Raw genomic sequence first — 19,040 nt, 5'->3', positions numbered from 1 at the left:
AAACAACGTTAGAAAAAGCACAAATTTGCCAATTACAGCAAAACCGCTGTAATTGCAATAATTGTAATATTTGCTGTAATTGGCAAATTTGTGCTTTTTCTAACGTTGTTTGTCTTACTTAACTGTTCAACACAAATGTATTTATTTATCTTAAGATTATAATGTGTTAAGCATTTAATGTTTCGTTTAAATGAAAAAGCTGTTTATGTAGTTTTAGTAAACGCGGATAGTTTGATTATTACAACCGTAGTTTTAAGTTGAAATACTGATTTATAATATTGGCCTTGCAAGAAGCCCTGTTCCTCGAGCTTAACAAAAGTTAAGTTAATAAGTAGTGATTATATCTAGAATAAATATAAGCAATTTATATGATACACAATAAAACAAAGTTGTGATTAATAATTTGTTTCTTTCATTTATGCAGTAGTTTAACACATAAAAACCGTATATTCGTTACAGTGGCGTTCCAGGTTCCACCCACCTTATCTCTTTTTTTACTCGCTGAGATAATTTTACTGATGTTTGCTTTTTGTGTAAAAAAGTTTGAATATTTGCCGTAGGAGCTAATGTAAAAAAAAAAAGAAAATTAATCGGTCAAAAAAGTACTCCATTGAAAGAGCTGAAGTAAAAAAAATATTTTTCTTACATAATCCATGTTTGTACAAAACCTCTCCCTCATGTTTTTTCAAAGCAAAACTATCTAATAGTTAGTGGTTCCATATACTTCATGAAAGAAAATGTCAAGTGTTAAATAATGTACATCAAACGAAGTAGTAGTTAGGAAAAATTCAATAAACATAGACTGTGCCTCATTAAAATAAATTAGAAGTTGGTGAATTATACTACTACATTATTTAAATTTAAAATTAAAAAAATCCTTCAAATCTATCTTCCAAATACAGTTGTATTTCATTCATAGGTTACAAATTAATTAACAATAAATCCGCAATTTATATATTAAAAAAAAACAAAACGTAAAAAATGGTCATAAAAAACATTAACTTTTTCTTCTTAGTTTTTCTCTACTTTTCTTTCTTTCTTCCCCTCCCCTCTCTCTTTTTTTGTCTATTCTTATTGAAGCGAAGAAGAGAGCGAAATTCAGTTTTTAAAAAAATCTAATGTAAAATATCAAAAAGTTGGAGAAAAAAATGAAGGAGAAAAAGCACCAAACCTTTCAATTAGCGAGTCATTAATTTGTACTTGACGGCTCAATGAGATTACTATCAGAATGTGATAAAGTTTTTTTGTTGCACTAATGATCAAATTATTCAAATAACTCATTGGTTGCGAGGTAAAGCGCTCAATTTTCTTTGAAAGCATTCAACTATTTTATGCAACTTTCAAAAATGTTTCGATAGAAGAAGAAGAAGAAAAAAAAACAGTTGATAAAATGACGTCAAGAAAATAAACGTTTCCGCACTAGCTATGTATTTTCGAATGTCTTTTTGTAAGTAAACCAAAGCAAAAAGGAAAAAATCACATGTGTTAGTGCATTATATGCTTTTATGGTGTTCAGTAAAAATGCACTGCAAAACTTCAGACACTTTTTCAACACATTTTAATTACTTTTCAAACAATGGCACGTTCCCCCATTTTTGAAACACTTTAAAGCATACTTTAAAAAAAAGTTTTAAAACACTTCTGATAACACTTTTCTGAAGACTTATTTGATTCAGTTCTCATTTTTGCCACTTTTGGGAGCGCATTTTAGAAAAACAGTTTGATTTGCTGTTAATTTAACAGCATTTCATTAAGGAAAACGTTTTTTGTATGCAAAACGAATATATTTATGAGACTGTCCATTGAAAATCTTAGATGTTAGTATTGCAATCATACTAAATACTCTCTACCCATCGTTGCCATGGAATTGGCAAACGTACATGTGAGACGATTCTATAGGACTTGGGGGAAGGGGGGAGGTACAAGTTTAGTGATCGTGTCTCGTTCATTTCAGTGTGACTGTTATCACACATCTACAAAAGCTGGTTTCACTGAAAACTAATATATGCTTCCATTTCTGCCTGTCAGCCAAACGTTAAAGTTTTCAGCTCACTGGTGGTCAGACAGTAGAAATCTCAAGAAATTTTGTTGTTAAAATTATTTTTACGTACGTACAGCAAGTATTTTTAATTTTATTATTTATTATAACTGAAACTGAATAATTAAACTCTGTTCCTCAGTTTTTTAAAAATTTTAAAGGTAATATAATTCATTTTCCAAGTCCTTGTGTTCGTTTGATGTACGCGTTCTTAGTTTTGTTTGGCATGTTTCCATATAGCATTTTCTCTACATAGTATAAAATGAAGTCTCCGAAAAGCGTCTGTTTATTTGAACGCGCAAAACTAGAAAACTACCATGCCGATTTCGCTGAAATTTTCACAGTATCTTTCTTTTAGCTTCGGAAAGGATTGCAGACCAGTTCGAAAAAAAATTCGACGAGTAGTTCTTTTTTTTAATTCCAATTTAGGCCCAATTTTCACGAATATGGGGGTTAAAAATTACTTGCACATATTAATATTACATATCGTTAAAAATGGTAGAGTTTTCTGCAATCTACGCAATTCGTTCCAATGCTCTAACTTTATTATGGCGGGAGTTAGTTTCGTTTTTAGCTCGAATTTTTTTTAGGCTTAGCTGAAATTTAGGCACTACTTTCTTCATTAAATAAATCAATAAAAAGTTAAGGAACTGTCCCAAATTTTTGTTTTTGACACCATTAGAAAAAAGCGATATTTTTTACTCCAGATCTAACGCGACCATCGGTTGAGAAGTAAACTTCTAACTTCAATAGAAAAAAAGTTACAAGACTTTTTAAATAAAGTTCGAAAAATCCCATTTCTATTCAAGTTGTTAACCATTTAATTTTCGCGTTTCCATGGTTACGCTTTTTGAATCTATTGTATCTTTCACACTTTAGTTTCTGAAAACTTATTTTATTTTATGTTTCCATGGTTACGTTTTTTAAATCCATCTTTTCCATTTTAATTTCTTAAAAGTATTTTAATACTGCCATCATTGTTTGAAAGGGAAACTTTGCATGATGTTTTTTTTCTTTTATTTAAGGGGGTCCGGGACACAAAAATCCTCAAATTTCGCAATTTTGTTTTATAATTTGAAAAATTGCTCCGTTTTTTTCTGCTTAAGAGGACGTTTGAATCTTGTTTCTACCTTAAATAGAACGAAAGTTATAGTTCTTTTTGTTGCATGCATCTAACGAATGTGTTCATAACTTTAAAACTTTAAACGCGTTTTTCTCCATGATGCAATTTTTCCCGATTTCTTGCATTCAAACTCTTATAAGTCAGGAACCAGTAGAGATAAAGTAATGAAACTTGGAGCATATCTTTTTCAAGCAATTTACTTTAATTTTTATTCGGCGAATTTGAAAAAAACGTTTACTGCAAAAATTATGATTTTTTAAAAAAAAAAGTATCTTCGAATTTTTCGAAATTTTTCTTCAAATATTTTTTATTTTTTATTGAATCAATATTTTTAAAATCGCCGAATAAAAATTAAAGCTTAGATATTTGTGCATACGTTTTTGAAAAAAAATTGAAAATTGACCAGCAATATTTTGAGTTATAGCAATTTAAAGCAACCCCATTTTTTTGAAGAAAACTAATTAAATTTAAATAAAAAAATAATTTTTTTTCATATTTATGCTATGATTTTGCTTATTAAATAAATGATGAATCAGTTCAAAAAATTTCAAAACTCTAAAGTACATAATAAAAAATTTTTCAAAATGTGTCCCGGACCCCCTTAAGCCTGATTGTTGAACATAAGTCACTTGATACAATTTTTATTTTCATGGTAGACCGAGCAAAGCCGGGCAACGAAGTTAGTATTTTTCTAAAATGCAATGGAGACAAAAATGTTTTTACAGCAATTTCAATATTTCGTACTTTATTCAAACGACTTTTGAACTATAACGTAATACAAAAAAGTTTTTAAATATATTCAGAAAATTCTACTGGCCTCACTAAACGATTAGCGTTAAATCTCAGAGATCCAAAACCTATTTTTAAAAAAAATCAAAACTCATCTTAAACTTTTAACAAAAAATCAGCTTGTTTTGTACGAAGACTTGAAGTTTCTAAATGCTGTCGCCTATTTTACTTGTAACTTGTCGATGATAAAACGTCCTTCCAACCTAGATAGCAGAACTCTGGAAGCTCGAGCAGCATTCAAGCGCAAACATGATTTTATCCCCTTCATTGAAAGGATGCCATTTTGCAGGATGACAGTTTTGACATTTGGAAACGACTTGCTGTCTGTAAGCAAAATGACCGGGAGCATCACATCAAGCTCCTTTAAAAAAAATAGTTTTATTGTAATCTTCTGAGAAAAAAGATGTTTTTAACTTCCTCTGAAATTTATTTTGCAAATCCCAACTCAGTACCAGCATGTCCTTGATTTGATTACAGAAATTCATTTTTTGAAAAGTACTTTTACTAATTCATTCTTCAAATTTTCACAGCTTTCAGCGTAATAAAAGTTTAAATTTTCTTTTTATAACAAAAACGAAATATAATTACAGATCATAAAATGTGTTTAAACCAGTAGCTACACTGCACATTTTGGGACATTTTTTAAACAAGTTTTAAACACTTTGAATCGCACTTTTTAGCACAGCTTTCAAAACACTTCCAAGAACCCTTTCTTTGGTTCAGCACGTTCTTTTAACGCTTTCGGAAACTAATTTTAGAGCGCTTTTAAATACTAAAGTATGTCCATTGCTTCAGAACACTTTGTCGCACTTTTTACACTTAAAAAACACGAATTAAAACGTTGGTGGCGTTTGACTGTTAATATTATAGTAATTTCGCGGGCGAACTGCCAACCGCTGCCTGGTAATGGAAAGCCTTCGGCCAGAGGGGATTATCGTTTCTGACGGCTATTGCGACAGCGGCACATTGTAAAAAAAATCTTGTACAATCATATTGAGAGATTCTGCTAACTGGCTGTTAAAGAAACAGCTGAAATTATATTTTATCGAAAGAAAGCAATGGTCTACTGTGCCCCAATGTGATCCCACTCAGCACTGTTAAAAAAGTCCTGAAATTTCCGGTGAAAGTTACTGGCATTCATGTTGCCAGTAACTTTTACCATGAAATTTCAGGTTTTTCCAAGTACAATACAATTTTACAGTAAAATTTTACAGTAGAATAAATGAGTTTAAAAGCGCAACATGTGTGTAGCAGGTTCGAAATGGAAACCTTCGTATTGGCGGGCGAATCTGCTGACCATACCAGATGGGAGACATCGAGTGAGGCTAAGGGCCTCATGCAAGTGAAACACCCTCCGCAGTTGCGATTTGCGGATTACGAGCGGACTGCGAGAGAACTGCGGCCACTATCCGATGCAAGTGTAACACCGCCGCAGATTTGCAACTTTCTTCTCCTACTCGGCATCTACAACCGATGAAAACGATCCTTAGCCAATGGGGATCTGTTCACGTGACACGGATCACGTGATCTCCAGCTGCCGCGAAATGCTGTTTACAATTTGTATGGTTGCAATGCAGATGAGAGCATTAGAGCAAAATGGGAAAAACGCATTTTTAGTCTAAAATTCTGAATCATTTTAATTTTTTCAACAACTGACAACATGATACACCGAATACTTGAAGGAATCAACTTTTTTTTGGCTATTTTTTTAGAGGAGCATATTTGAAACATGTTGAAACTAACGAGATAAAGAGATAAGTTCATTCGAGCAGTGATCCCTAACAGAAAATAAAATAAATTTACATTTTTACACTCGAAGGACACAGATCTAGGGTTGAATTCAAAGTTGATATACTAGTTAATGTTTTATTTAGATTGTTTACCCTGACATGTCAAAGCTATGTAATGTTTCAGTTCATATTTTTGTCCAACCGAAAATTTGCAACTTCAGATCTGTATTTAAGATTCTGTTCAAATGGTATTTTCATTGTGTTGGTATAAATGAACATAATTCAGTTTTATTTGCTTGAAGCTAAATGGAAATTTCACATGTATTTCTTTTTGAATTATATTCTTTGTACATATTGACAGAAAATTGTTTCTTCAAAAGTTTCATCAAAGACTACAATATACTTCCAAATTCTATACTTCAACTGAATAAGTTCTTTTTAAGTAAAGCAGCTGCATTTATCCCATGTTGACAAGATATGATAGATCTAGCTGTGTTACAGAATACTCTTAATTTTTATTATAATTTAAAATGATTATCTCTTCTTCCCTAAAGTTGCCATATAAACACAAAAAAAGGATATCCTTTAAAAACTTTATGAATGTACCGGTAGAAAAGAGATTAAAAAAAAGAGAAAAATTTATTTGAATTTTGTTATCTTGAATTCAAATTATGTTTTTCGCAATCACGAGTGTGTGTATATGTAGGCGTGTGTTTGTGTGTGGGGGTATGTGTGTAGGAGGTATATGTATGTGTGTAGGCATGTGTGTTTGTGTCTGTGTGCAGGCATGAGTGTGTGGGTAGTTGGGAGTGTGTAGGTGCGTGTGTTTGTGTATGTATGTGTGTAGGCGCGTGTATGTATGCGTGTAAGTAGGATATTGACGAAACCTGGAGACTGTTTTCGCTATAGGAGCAGCATCGTGAGGAGCCGGTCGACGGTCATGCTGCGGAGGGTGCTGGTGGGAAAATAAAATGATAGGAACGCCAAAAACAGTCAAATGAAAGCAATAAGCAATAGTGATTGCTCAAAAAAAAAAAAAAACCCATAGATAAATATTACTTTGCACTAATTTTCCGTGTGAAGCTTTTCTTAGCTTATATGTACAAGATAGCAATATACAATGAATTCATAATTTGTACCACAATAAGTGTACAACATATATTGCACAAGTAGAATGAAAGGGTTATTTTTTGAATTTGAATACCATTATATTAGTGCCACTTTCATTCTACCTGTGAGATTATAAGTATGAGTGCTCGACTGCTTTTCTATTACACAACAGCTACGTGGAAAATTTACGGGTTTTCTGGTGAATGGTGATACCACTACTTACTCCAGCCTGAGTATCACTTTTGGTTGATCGGGCCCTACCTGTTCCAACTTTTTAGGGGTATCAGAGAGATTGAAAGTACAGTTAAACTCAGTTAATACGAAATGTAAAAAATCAGCAAATTTGTTCGTATTAGCCATTATTCGCAACAGCTGTGAATGAGCGATACTGTGAAAAAAACGAAGAACTGCTTGCATGTATTAAAAAACATTACTACTGATACGCACACTGAACTCTTACTATTAGTATGTTCAGAAAAAAATTCTTATTTCTTATAAATGAATGTTTTTGAAAACGAAAATGAAAATCGACAATTGCGGAATAAGTTTTTAATTCACAGTGGAAGATGAACACTTTTATCAGCAAGTAAATTAAAATGTGCACAGGTAAAAAAATGTACAGGCTTTTTTTTCTATATAAAATAATTAGTATTTTCTTCTCTTTACACAATAGGACTTCTACTACCTAACAAAATGGTAAATAATTTTCAAAAAAAAAAAAAAAAAAAAAACAGTCATGATTTCTTAATAAACACAGGTTGTTTCAAGAGAGTTTAACTGCATCTTGATACAGTATATCGCATACCTAATACAACACTGCCACAAATCAAAAATTGTCCATTTTGAGTTGTAGGATGTCCTGGTACATTTTAATTAATTCTATTAAAATTCAAGACGGCCACAAAAGAAACACATTTTTTAACCTTATTTTTGAGATGAGTCAGTGTGTTATAAGGGAGGGGTAATCGCCCCCCTCCCCTGAGGGAACTGCACAGGAAATTTAAAAAAATTGTAGTTCTAAAACACAAGAATCGGCAGTCCTTGATTATGTTAAAGTAAGGAATCTCCCTCCCAGACACTTTTTGGAATTGAATTTTAAAAAAGGTAATTTCAGACGATTTTGATGATGTTAGGATCAGGAGTTTGGAGACCCTCCTCGGACATTTTACAAAATTTGTTTTATAAGCGTGATTATAAACATCTCGGGTATTGTTTCAGGGAGGAGTGGGTGCAGTGACTTTCCTCTGCTTGTTTTTATTTTTTTGAAACTGAAGACCCAAAAAGGCGCAGTTTTAGACAACCTTAGATCATATTACGAGAAGGGATTTCAAAGCGTTTCTACAAAACTGAAGTTCTAAAATGCAATTTTAAAATACCTCTTTCAACGGAAAGGAAATGAGTTAGTTTGGAGACCTGCTTGGATCTCTATGTTTTTGTTGTGTTAAATAAAATTTGTGTGCTCCCCCCCCTCCAGTGTAAGTCAGATACATACTAAGAGATTAGTTAAAAAATCAACCGCTCCCTCCTTGAACATTTTCTAGATTCACCCTTGCGATTGATTTCAAATTCCCCAGATACTCACCCCTTTACATCACAATAGATTGTCTTAAACTTTTTATTTTCGAAGTGCAACCTCCATTTCAAACAAATTCAGGAAGAGTGAACTGAATTTTATCCCTTACCATACCTTGCGCCCTCTTATGTGTTCATCCTTGAATACCACAAAGGCTCTATAAAGAAAAAGATACCCCTTAAAAATTTTGATATGTGCCATGTTTTTGGATACCCCTGTATACATACAGGAATGATTTAATATGACAAAGAGGAAGAAATTGCAGCGCGACTTAAAGTCGAAGAAGGCAAGTATCTGTACCAGGAACATCAACCAATTCAATTGTTATGCTATAAATTTGCTTTCTTGTTGTGCATAACAATTTTAATTTGAAATATATAAAATAATTAAGTTTTATCGTTGATCACAACTCTTTGTTTTTAAATCAGTGGGTCTTTGCATGTTCTGGTTACCAGTTTTCATTTTTATGTTCCATTGAGCCGAAATTTCAGCTATTATAAAATTTGCACCTTATGACTTGGTTTCGATATAGGGGCATTCCACGGTATTTTTGACATTATGTAGAGTCCGTAACGTGACCTTTTTTTGCTATAACTTTTTAATTTACCGTTTGATTTACAAATTATTTTAATTTGAGCTGGTGTGTTGGTAGGAATAGATCAAAATAAAATAATATGCTAATCAAACAGTAAATTAAAAAGTTATGGCAAAAAAGGTCACGTTACAGACTCTACAGAAATGTCTAAAATACCTTGGAATGCCCCTATAACACGGTACACATTCCTTGATTTACATTATTTCCAGGTCTCGTATAAAACGGTTTCGATGTAGCACGGAACATGGTTTTGATTAATATTGTACATATTGACATGATTTATGATATGTACATGATTAATTAGGTTAAAATGAGTAAAAAAACATTTATAAAAAAGTCTTGTATAACACGGTTTTGATACTACACAGAGAAAATTAACCGTGTTATACGAGGCACGTCTCTACATTCATAAGTGCTAGTTGGGATATGAATCCCTAGATTGAAAATATATTGAATGTATTCCAATATCATATTGTTTTTACTTAGCAAAAAATCTTTATCAGAATCACCTATTGACAGTTAGCCCCGTCACGCTCTCTGACAGGTTTTTTGATTTTCTTTTTCATTCTACAAATTAACCTGGCCCGGTTAAGATATTGGGGCTCCTAGACCAGACAAGCCCCCCCCCTCGTTATCAAACCTTACAATTTTAGCCACCTGGGGCCCTTAAAAAGTAGGGGTCCTAGGCCATGGCCTATTCAGTAATGAATGAGACCCTGCAGTTACCATAATTTGATGAACCTTTCAAGCTTTGACATATCGCTGTTCTGGTGGAATACTGACGTAACTGCAAAGTTAATTGAAAATGAGTTATTGTCGTCACTGGGTCCAAACGTGGCCACCTCATATGGAGGAGCACTGACAGATTTGTTTTGCAACATTCAGCCACTAGGGAAGTAACTTAAATATGTTTCATTGTATGCGGTTGTTTTATGTATATTTGGTTCTACTGTAAAACTACACTTTTAGCAGTTGCATCAGTGTTCCACTGGAACAACGATATAGTTAACCAACCATGTGTTTTATTGACACCCGCAAAGTAAATGGCAGTTAAATGATATGCTTTTGAGTAAAAGGTGTCCATGAATTATCATATGGGTGGGTTTATGAGAGACATTGGTTATATGTCCCTGTGCTAGTTTACAAGTTGGGGGGTTTGTTAACTATCATAGATCTAATGCATTTATCATGTGAATTGTTCTGTGGGGACCCCTCACAATTGCGATATGGTTAATTCGCCATTGGTAGTTCTTGAAGTAAAGATGGGATAATTATAATAGGTTTAAACTCGGAGTTATTAAAATTAAAAAAATATTTAAATTAAAAAGTGGGAATATTTTAGATAAATATCGGAGAGAACACCCTCCACTTATGTTTTTTTTTTGACTGCACCATTTGCTGCATTTCACATGGAACTTCAAAAAACATGCTTTATATTGTATTCCGGTTATTTCCATGTAAATCTGGAACTTTCTTCCTCTGCTTCCTACCAGAGTAAATGCTAGGTGTTTCCCAGAATGCATGACAAGGATCGAGTTTTTACTTGATGGGTATAGCTGCTTTTTCAGGAAGAAATTCTTTTTACATGCGAACCGATATTTCGAAGTTGGAGCAGGGAATTGCGATGTACAAAAGTTTCATGTGCAGGAGGTTATTGAGTAATTGAATAAATCTTTAGAGTGGTTTGCTTTTCAAGAGATTCATTCGCAAGTGCACCCAAGAAGAGGGAGGGTGGTTTTAGAACAAACTATACAGTCGAACCCCAATTTAATGCAATTCTTTTCAACAAATTTTTCTTTTCCCCCAACTAATATAAAGGCAAAAACCCATTTTTACCGAATAATAAACCCTGAAATAACGAATTCTTTTCACAGCCGAAAAAAATTTTCTTTGTTAATTTACGCTAGTAAATATCGGATTGTTTTCCAAATACTAAATCTATATTGTTCGAAGCAGAAGGCTTCTTGGAATCATCAATTTTTGACGGAGAGGGCGAGGTGGCAACTAAGGAATAGTGATTCTGACACAGAAAGAAATACTGAAACTCCCATTAAAACTTATATTTCAAATGCTTTACATGGCCTGGAAACTATAAAAACATGTATCACATGCAGCAGGCTGCAAAAGTATTTTCTTCTCTTCATAAAGTCAAAAGAGAACTCTTGCGAGTCAAGTATCAAGGAAATTGTCAAACATCTATTGCTCGATAGTTTAAAATTTCAAATTAACTAGCATGTAAAAAGTCATTGAATGCTGAATAAAAAGTGTACACTTTCTAATTATGGATATTTTTGCGCAGTTGCTTATTAGGGGTTTAGGCAAGGTAAGTGCTTTTTTTTTTTTAAATTTTCAAACCCGGATATTTCAAATAACCCTGATTTAACATATAAAAGTTTTGGTCCCAATTAATTCGGGATCTGACTGTATAATAAACTACTAACTATCAGCAGCGCCTATTATGTAGCGGCTTTTCAACTTGAAAAAAAAAACACAGATGTTCGACTGAAATTAAATAAAAGCATGCATTTTAACTTAACAAATGCACAATCTATTTTTAGACATTCCGATTTATTCCTTAACACTACCTTCCAATAACATCAAACTTTCCATGGTCACTGAAGCGAAAAAGTTGAAACCTGATTATTACATCTACACTACTTAACTGATTTTTAATTCTTAAATCTATATTACTTACGTGCATAAACAAGTGGCCCAATATCAGTCTTGTCCACAAAAATTCCTACCCTGTGAGCACTTTAGTTTGAACAAGGTTCTTGATCGATAAAGCAATGGACTTGTAACTGTTAAGATGCATTGCTAGATGCAAGGCAGTTGAAGAACCTTAGTGTACACTAGTTCTGTACCAGCGGGAGATGGAGAAAGCGATTTCCCTAGCCCGATAGTTTCAGATTTTGGGCATGTTAAATTTCTTAGTTTAACCTTAGTTCATTTTAAAATTGAAATAAAACTATTCCAGCAATGAAATTCACTTAAATTTGGAATCATCAATATTCTCAGATTACCTTACAATACTTTTCCTGATATTATAAAAAAAACTATTTGAGAACTTTAAAAGGAAATTGCTTCTTTTCAATAAACGCTTCATTCAAATGTACCTTAAGTTTTAATCAGTTTTTGCATACAAGCATTCAAAATATAGATAAAACATCAATTAAAAGAGATAAGCATTGTAAAAAAACATTTACATTTTGAATGGAAAACTTTCGAATTAAGTAGAACTTTTAAAACCAGAATTATTTATTGACTGTTATAAACATTTACTCAAGTAAAATTCAAGAAAAAAAAGATGTTGATTAATAGAGTTTTGAATAGTTGAAGTTCTACTGTACTTTAGAGTACAGTTGGTTATTTTGATTTTCAATTAAATCCATCGGCTTTAATGAACAAAACATGTAGCTAAAAGCAAAGTTATTTCATTTCTTAATGGAGTTTTTTCCCAAAATAGAACTATATCAAGATATTCTAATCATTTCTCGCTAATAATACTCAGGTTAACAGTAGCAGAACTTTTAAAAATATAAATACCTTGGAGAAGGGCAATTCCAACCTGCTTGTCGTCACAGTTTAAGCTTTTATTGAACAAAAAAGGTCAGCAATAGAGTATGTAGATTTTAACGTATTACTAGCATACTCTTTTGCAGCCCATTTTGTTTGAATGCACCCGAGAAGAATTCTCAATTTATTAAGTATATATCTTGCTGTTTCCTTTAATAAATGTAATCAACTAACTAAATCCATATTCCTCATTTGAATTGGATCTTTTACACCGTTCATAAAAAAACGACGAGCAACACACACAACAACACGTCCGCCATTAAAACCGTTTGCAAATATTTGTGGCGAGATTTTTCTGGCCACAGAGTTGAGTTGCAACTTGCGGCCGCGCAGGCTGAATTTGTTACAACTTGCATGGCACAAATCGCAGATGACGTCAATTGCGGCTTCGCAATCCGCAAACGTTTCACTTGCATGAGGCTATATACGGTGTTATGTGCTTCAGACTGTAAGCCACGTGGTGTGAATTGGCTCTGCAATCATTTATTTTTACGGTACAATTTACCGTCCATTTTTTCTGTACGGCAAATACTCCATTTTACAGTAATATTAACTATAAAAGATTTTTGAATCTTTTACAGTGTGTTCCCAAATGTTCTCCCAATATATTATCATCATAACTAAAATTAAGAAATATCTTGATTCGGAGGACATTCCAGTACACTTACTTTTGAACAGAGCACATTTGAAACACATTTCGGTGCACAATCTGGTAACTGAAAACCTTTTTCGAAATAAAAATGTTTGAAACGTGTTTCCAACGAGGACTAGGAATTTTCAGTGAAAGAACTCGTTTCAAAAACATTTTTCAAGGAATTGCGTAGTGTAGTAAACACTGAAATAAAACACTGATGCGAGTTTTGCATAAAAAAGTTCAAAGAATTTTAAATTCTTATTTTTAACTCTGCATCACAGCAAGTGAATAGTGATGATATGTATAAATTAAAGTTGATTGCTGAATGCGTTTAAAGGAAGTGTAAAGTATAAAAGTATTTCCAGAAATACCACGCATAAGTCTATTTTTAGTGCAGTGTAAATAGCCTGAAACTATGCCCACATTGAATTATACTTAAGCAAACATGATATATTTGGAAGCATAATACAATTTGCTTTAACACAGGGTTTAGAGGAAATAACCACTATTTCCCGTGCATATGTGACACAGTAATTTTCTTTGAAACATACACAGAATCCATTTCTTATAATAGGCTCTAAAATTTAATTTTTTAACACACTTTTCTCTTGACTTTTTTAGATCCTGGAAACGAATTGGAAAGTAAAGATGAAGATATTTACACGAAAAAATCCAATGCAAATAAGCGTCCAGATTCTTTTTTCAGAAGAATTCATTTATGCTTTTAGGTTAAACAGGGTTAAGTTCGATTATACGAAAAACATCTATTTGTTACACTGATTTCCCACTACAGTGAAACCTGTGTAAGTTGACCACCCGCGGTGCAGTACTTTGTTGGTCAACTTAGACAGGTGGTCAACTTATAAAGGACGGTAATGTTTTTTTTTTTTTTTTTGTCATTTCTTGCACCATGTATTCATTTTTTGAGGAATTCACCCTTACTCTTTCTGTTCAGCTCCACTTTCACTGTTTAACATTATTGAAAGTGAAACAATAATTAAAAATACTATTCAAATACTTTTGTTATTTTCCCCTTGTTTTTAACTATATTAGACACTGTAGTTTTAGAAATTCCATATATGCCAGCTAATTTTCTCTGGCTTTCTCCATTTTCAATTACTTTTAATATTTCATACTTTTTATTAATCTCAAGTTCCACTAACTTTCTTTTTGAAGCCTTTTTACGTAAAACTTATAGCACAAAGAGCAACAAGCTCAACTCATAATAGTTCCCAGTTCATAAAGGCAAAATTAAAATGTCTTATCTCTTAATCCCTTGCACCAGAAACATGTAACTTTACTCATTAGCAGGCCCAGATCTGCGTATCCGCAGTGCGAGGGGCCCTAGAAATTGATGAAAAAATAGAAAAAAAAAACAAAAAAACTAGCACTGAGGCTTATTTGCTTTTCAAATAGACACTGCTGGCCACTAGGGAAAGGCCCTACACATTTTGTTGCCAGGGTGCCCAAAATGTATAGATCCGGGCCTGCTCTTTTTAGCAGAATTCCTGTGTTGCCGCAACCTATTGCAACTGAAAGAAAATACTTTGAACTTTTCTACTGACACCTATTTTCATTGAACAGAGTACAAAAAGTTATCTCAAATAGAACAACAAATGAAAAACAAGTGTGGAGAATAAAAAGCAGCTTAAGCTTTATGCTGCTGTTTAGTTAGTAAAATGCTAGTGTGTCATCAAAGCATTAAAAACATTCTTTAAAAGCTATAAAATATATATATATATATATATATATATATATTATTATTATTATTATTATAAATAAATAAATTATAAAGTAATATGCTGAAGAAAGTTTAAAAAAATAAACCAAGTGGTCAACTTACAAAGGGTTTTTTACAATACTCCAGACCAAATTTGGCGTACATTAGTGGTCAAGATAGGCAGGTGGCCAAGATAGAGAGGTGGTCAAGTTACAGCGGTTTTCCTTCATTATATGAGATAGGGCTAATTCCGTTCCTGACAAAAGCGGTCAACCTAGACAGGTGGTCAACTTACAAGGGTAGTCAACTTTACAGGTTTTACTGTATTAGAAAATAAGTATAATCCGGAATATCTAGGGCGTAATGTTTTATTTCCTTTGCTCGTAGAAATAAAAATACGAAATATGCCATTTTTTTCTCTCAAAAGTATCTTTAAAATAAGCACCTTCTAGGAATCATGTAAGGAAATTACAGCAAAATTAAATACATAATGTTCATATAGTGGATAAAATACCTAACAGGCTCAGAGATATTGCTAGGAGTTCGCCTTAACTAAAGGTATTTTTAAGAATATATAACTCAGTACTTTTAAGAAAAGCGGCAAAACTAATTGCAATATTTATAAATAGTCGTCGTTTTAATTGCCATAATAAACAATTTAGCAAATACTCATAAAACAGCATAAACACAACGGTACGCACATATTTACTTGCTCTTAATGTAAAAGGCGGCAAACATAAAACGCTATGTCTTATTCAACGATAAATATGAACCATTTATCAAATGAACTATTTTTTACTAAAATTACTACTTTTTACTAACTTTGCTAAATAAAATAATAAATTTAACATGAAATAATATTTAAATAACGGACCATTCCTTTACTCGGAATCAAAATGCGAAACGTATCAGGGTTTGGTAAAATGAAAATTTATTACATTAAGCAGAATACTCTTTTAACCAAAATTCAAAAAAGAGATCTCCACTGTACAAACATGTACGTCTAGAGAAAGAAAAGGGTCAACATAGAGCAATCAGGGTTGAATTTAGAATTTTTTTTTTTCAAAACTCAAAATTGAACTCATAAAACCCCAAGATGGAGAAAGAAAACAAGATCGTGTGAATAAGAATTCTTAGTGATATTTTTTTTTTTCAATTGATGCTATTTTTATTACTCAGTTTATTACCACTGTTATTATTTTCTACCATAATTACTACCATTAATAATAACACTATTATTACTACCTTTATTATTATTACTATTATTATTATTATTATTATTATTATTATTATTTAGTAGATTACTATTTTATTTCTATAATTATTATTACTCAGTGGACTACAATTGTTATTACTATTATGTATTATTATTATTATTATTATTTGTAGTAATAGTAGCAGTACAACTATTATTATTACCACTGTTACTACTACTACTACTACTACCATTATTATTTTTTACTTCAACTAATAATATTACTATTGTTATTAATACTATTATTACACATTATTAATCTTAAAATTGATAAATTGAAAAAGTATGATAATAAACACAAAAATTGACCTCTTAAGAATTATTTGTTCGGAATAATTTCTTAAAAAACGGTGTAAAAATTGTCTATTGCAAAAGCAATGTATTGTCTTGAGATATTTGTATAAAGTAATATAATGTGTGTATTAAGATAATACAAGATGGGCTGGTTAGGTATACAAATAAAAAGAGAAATAACATCTAGGGCTATAAAGGAAAAAAGGAAAGTTATTGTCAAACGATATTTAAGGTTTTTGTACCTACACTGTTAAAACAGGTTTCTTAAAATTGAGACAACATCACTTACTCAAAACGGCTCCGCGATAATTTGGCTCAGAATTAAAAAGTAAGAGTTCTTACTTTAGAATTATACCCTCATCACAAAAATGATTCACCATGTTCTCATTTTTGAAATACAGCTCTACTCAGCAATAAGCACAGATGGTATCATTTCTGAAAATAGGGCTGTTTCAAAAATGAGAACATGTCGAATTGGTTTGAGAATACGAATGTCTCCAAAATAAGCACATATTGTACGTTTCGTGAGTACGGTAATTTGCTCGCCTGTAATTCTTGCAAGTCCACAGACTAATTTGCTGTCTTTGGGAGCTTAAAAAGCCTTGACAAGCCGTAATGCAACTGAAGTTGAATGTTTTTATTTTATTTTATTTTTTTTATAAATACGCTCAGTTAATCTTTAAACTAGGAGCTAAAAATATTTTTCAAAACAGTGAGAAGTCACCAGTGAGAAATTCAACTCCTGCTTTTCTATCTGCGCATGCGTCATTTTTGAGATGATCTGCTTTCTTGAATTTAAGTTTGGCATTTACTTATTTCAAGGTCGATATTGCTTGGATAAAATGAGAAGATAAGTGTTTTCATTTCTAAACAGATTATTTTTAACAGTGTACGCAGCCATTTTTTAATATTTAAGCGTATGTATTCGTCATTGTTTATCTAAAAACACGATTTTAGTAAAAATATTATGTTTTACGTGTAAAATATTTAATAACTTTTTATTTTCAATAATAAAATCAAAACCCAAGCATTTCGAATGAAACCCCAGAAAACCTAATGTAAAGTTTGAAGATCCAAGATTTCGAGGAAAAACCCGAGCCTTGACAGCCCTAAAAGCAGTTGGCCAATTCGTTACATAAATATTATAAAAAATCATATTATTTGAAATTTTCATTTTCAAGAGTTCATGTCATCATTTTGCTTTTAGCTAATTTTAGAACATAATTCACCTTACATATTAACTTAAAAAAGAAAACAAAAACAGCCTATTAAAAATAAATAAATAAATAAATACTTATTTATTTACTTATATATTTTAGTGCTTTAAACATGTGGTTGTGAAAAAATTAGCCAAGTACAGTTTACACCTAAAATTAATGCAGAATTGTAGAATATTTTTTGATTTATATTTCTGACTCAATTTGAAATGCCGTCTCCCTGGTAAGTCATCTTTTATTTTGAGATTTAGTTTACTCGAATCTTTTAATCTCGCCGAAGCAAAAAGATTTCTCTTGCAGTTTCTCTGAATCATTTATTTCCTCAAAAGAAAAGATTTTTTCTAAAATAAAACAAAGCATATTTCTTGACTTCTAGTCATTTTTAAAGCAAACTTCCTTGACGTGTTTTACAAAAAGAAGTGTTCCGTATATTACAAACTTTTTTTTTGAAAGTTTTTTGTGACGATAAGGTACAAAGAATTCGTAATTCTGTTGCAAACAGATTGGTTTTCAGCTGTTTGTTTGAAACATAAATTTCTACAATGGATTATTTGGCCAAGAATTTGAAGTGCATGATAAAAGTTGGTCTTGAAGACATAAAAGGGAAATTTAAATATTTGGCTCAAATTTCATGAAGCTTTTTCAGTAGGGGAGAGTTGGGAGGAATGGGACGGCAGGAGGAAGGGGATAACTGCATTTATGCTGTAATGAAATGAGAAAAACATTTCTAGATTATTCAATAGATGCAGCAGATCAGAGTCAACCAAAATTCTGAAGCTGCCGCCTCTACTTGACAAGTTGAAAAAACGCGTTAGGGGGGTAGCTTAAAATACATTATTTATTTTAATAAAGCTATAGTTGTTACAACAGTCTTCTAACAAGAAACTGTTGGGAAAATATGTGTTACCTTAATGATCGAAAACTTTTGCACTTTTTCTAACGCATTACGTGCCTAAATATGTTGGATATAGGCTTATTTGTATGACATATTTTAAAACAGGTGAACGGAATGTGTAACTTTGACTAAACAAAAAAAAAAAAAAAAAAAAAAAAAAAAAAAAAAAAACGAAGTACCAACAAAAAATAATTCTTGTGATATTGTCTAGTACGAGTCATTTTCCTACATTCATAAAAGTATCGTGAACATAAAAAATGACCCTTGCAAATGTAAGGAACGGTAATATATGTGTTATAGTTTCAGATTTCAAATTTTACAAACAGCCTATTAAGCGTGTACAAAAAAGAAAAATATAATATAATAGTGTCTTAGCGTAAGCAAGAGATGTTTTAAATAATTGCATAATAATGTAATAAAACCGACGTACACTGTAGAAAAATTCCGAAACGTTACTGATTATTTCCCTGTAACGTTTCGGGATTTCACAC

This window comes from Uloborus diversus, chromosome 8 (assembly GCF_026930045.1).
Source record: "Uloborus diversus isolate 005 chromosome 8, Udiv.v.3.1, whole genome shotgun sequence".
Lineage (NCBI taxonomy): Eukaryota > Metazoa > Arthropoda > Arachnida > Araneae > Uloboridae > Uloborus > Uloborus diversus.
The sequence above is the reverse complement of the archived record's forward strand: the minus strand, read 5'-3'. Positions refer to the sequence as shown.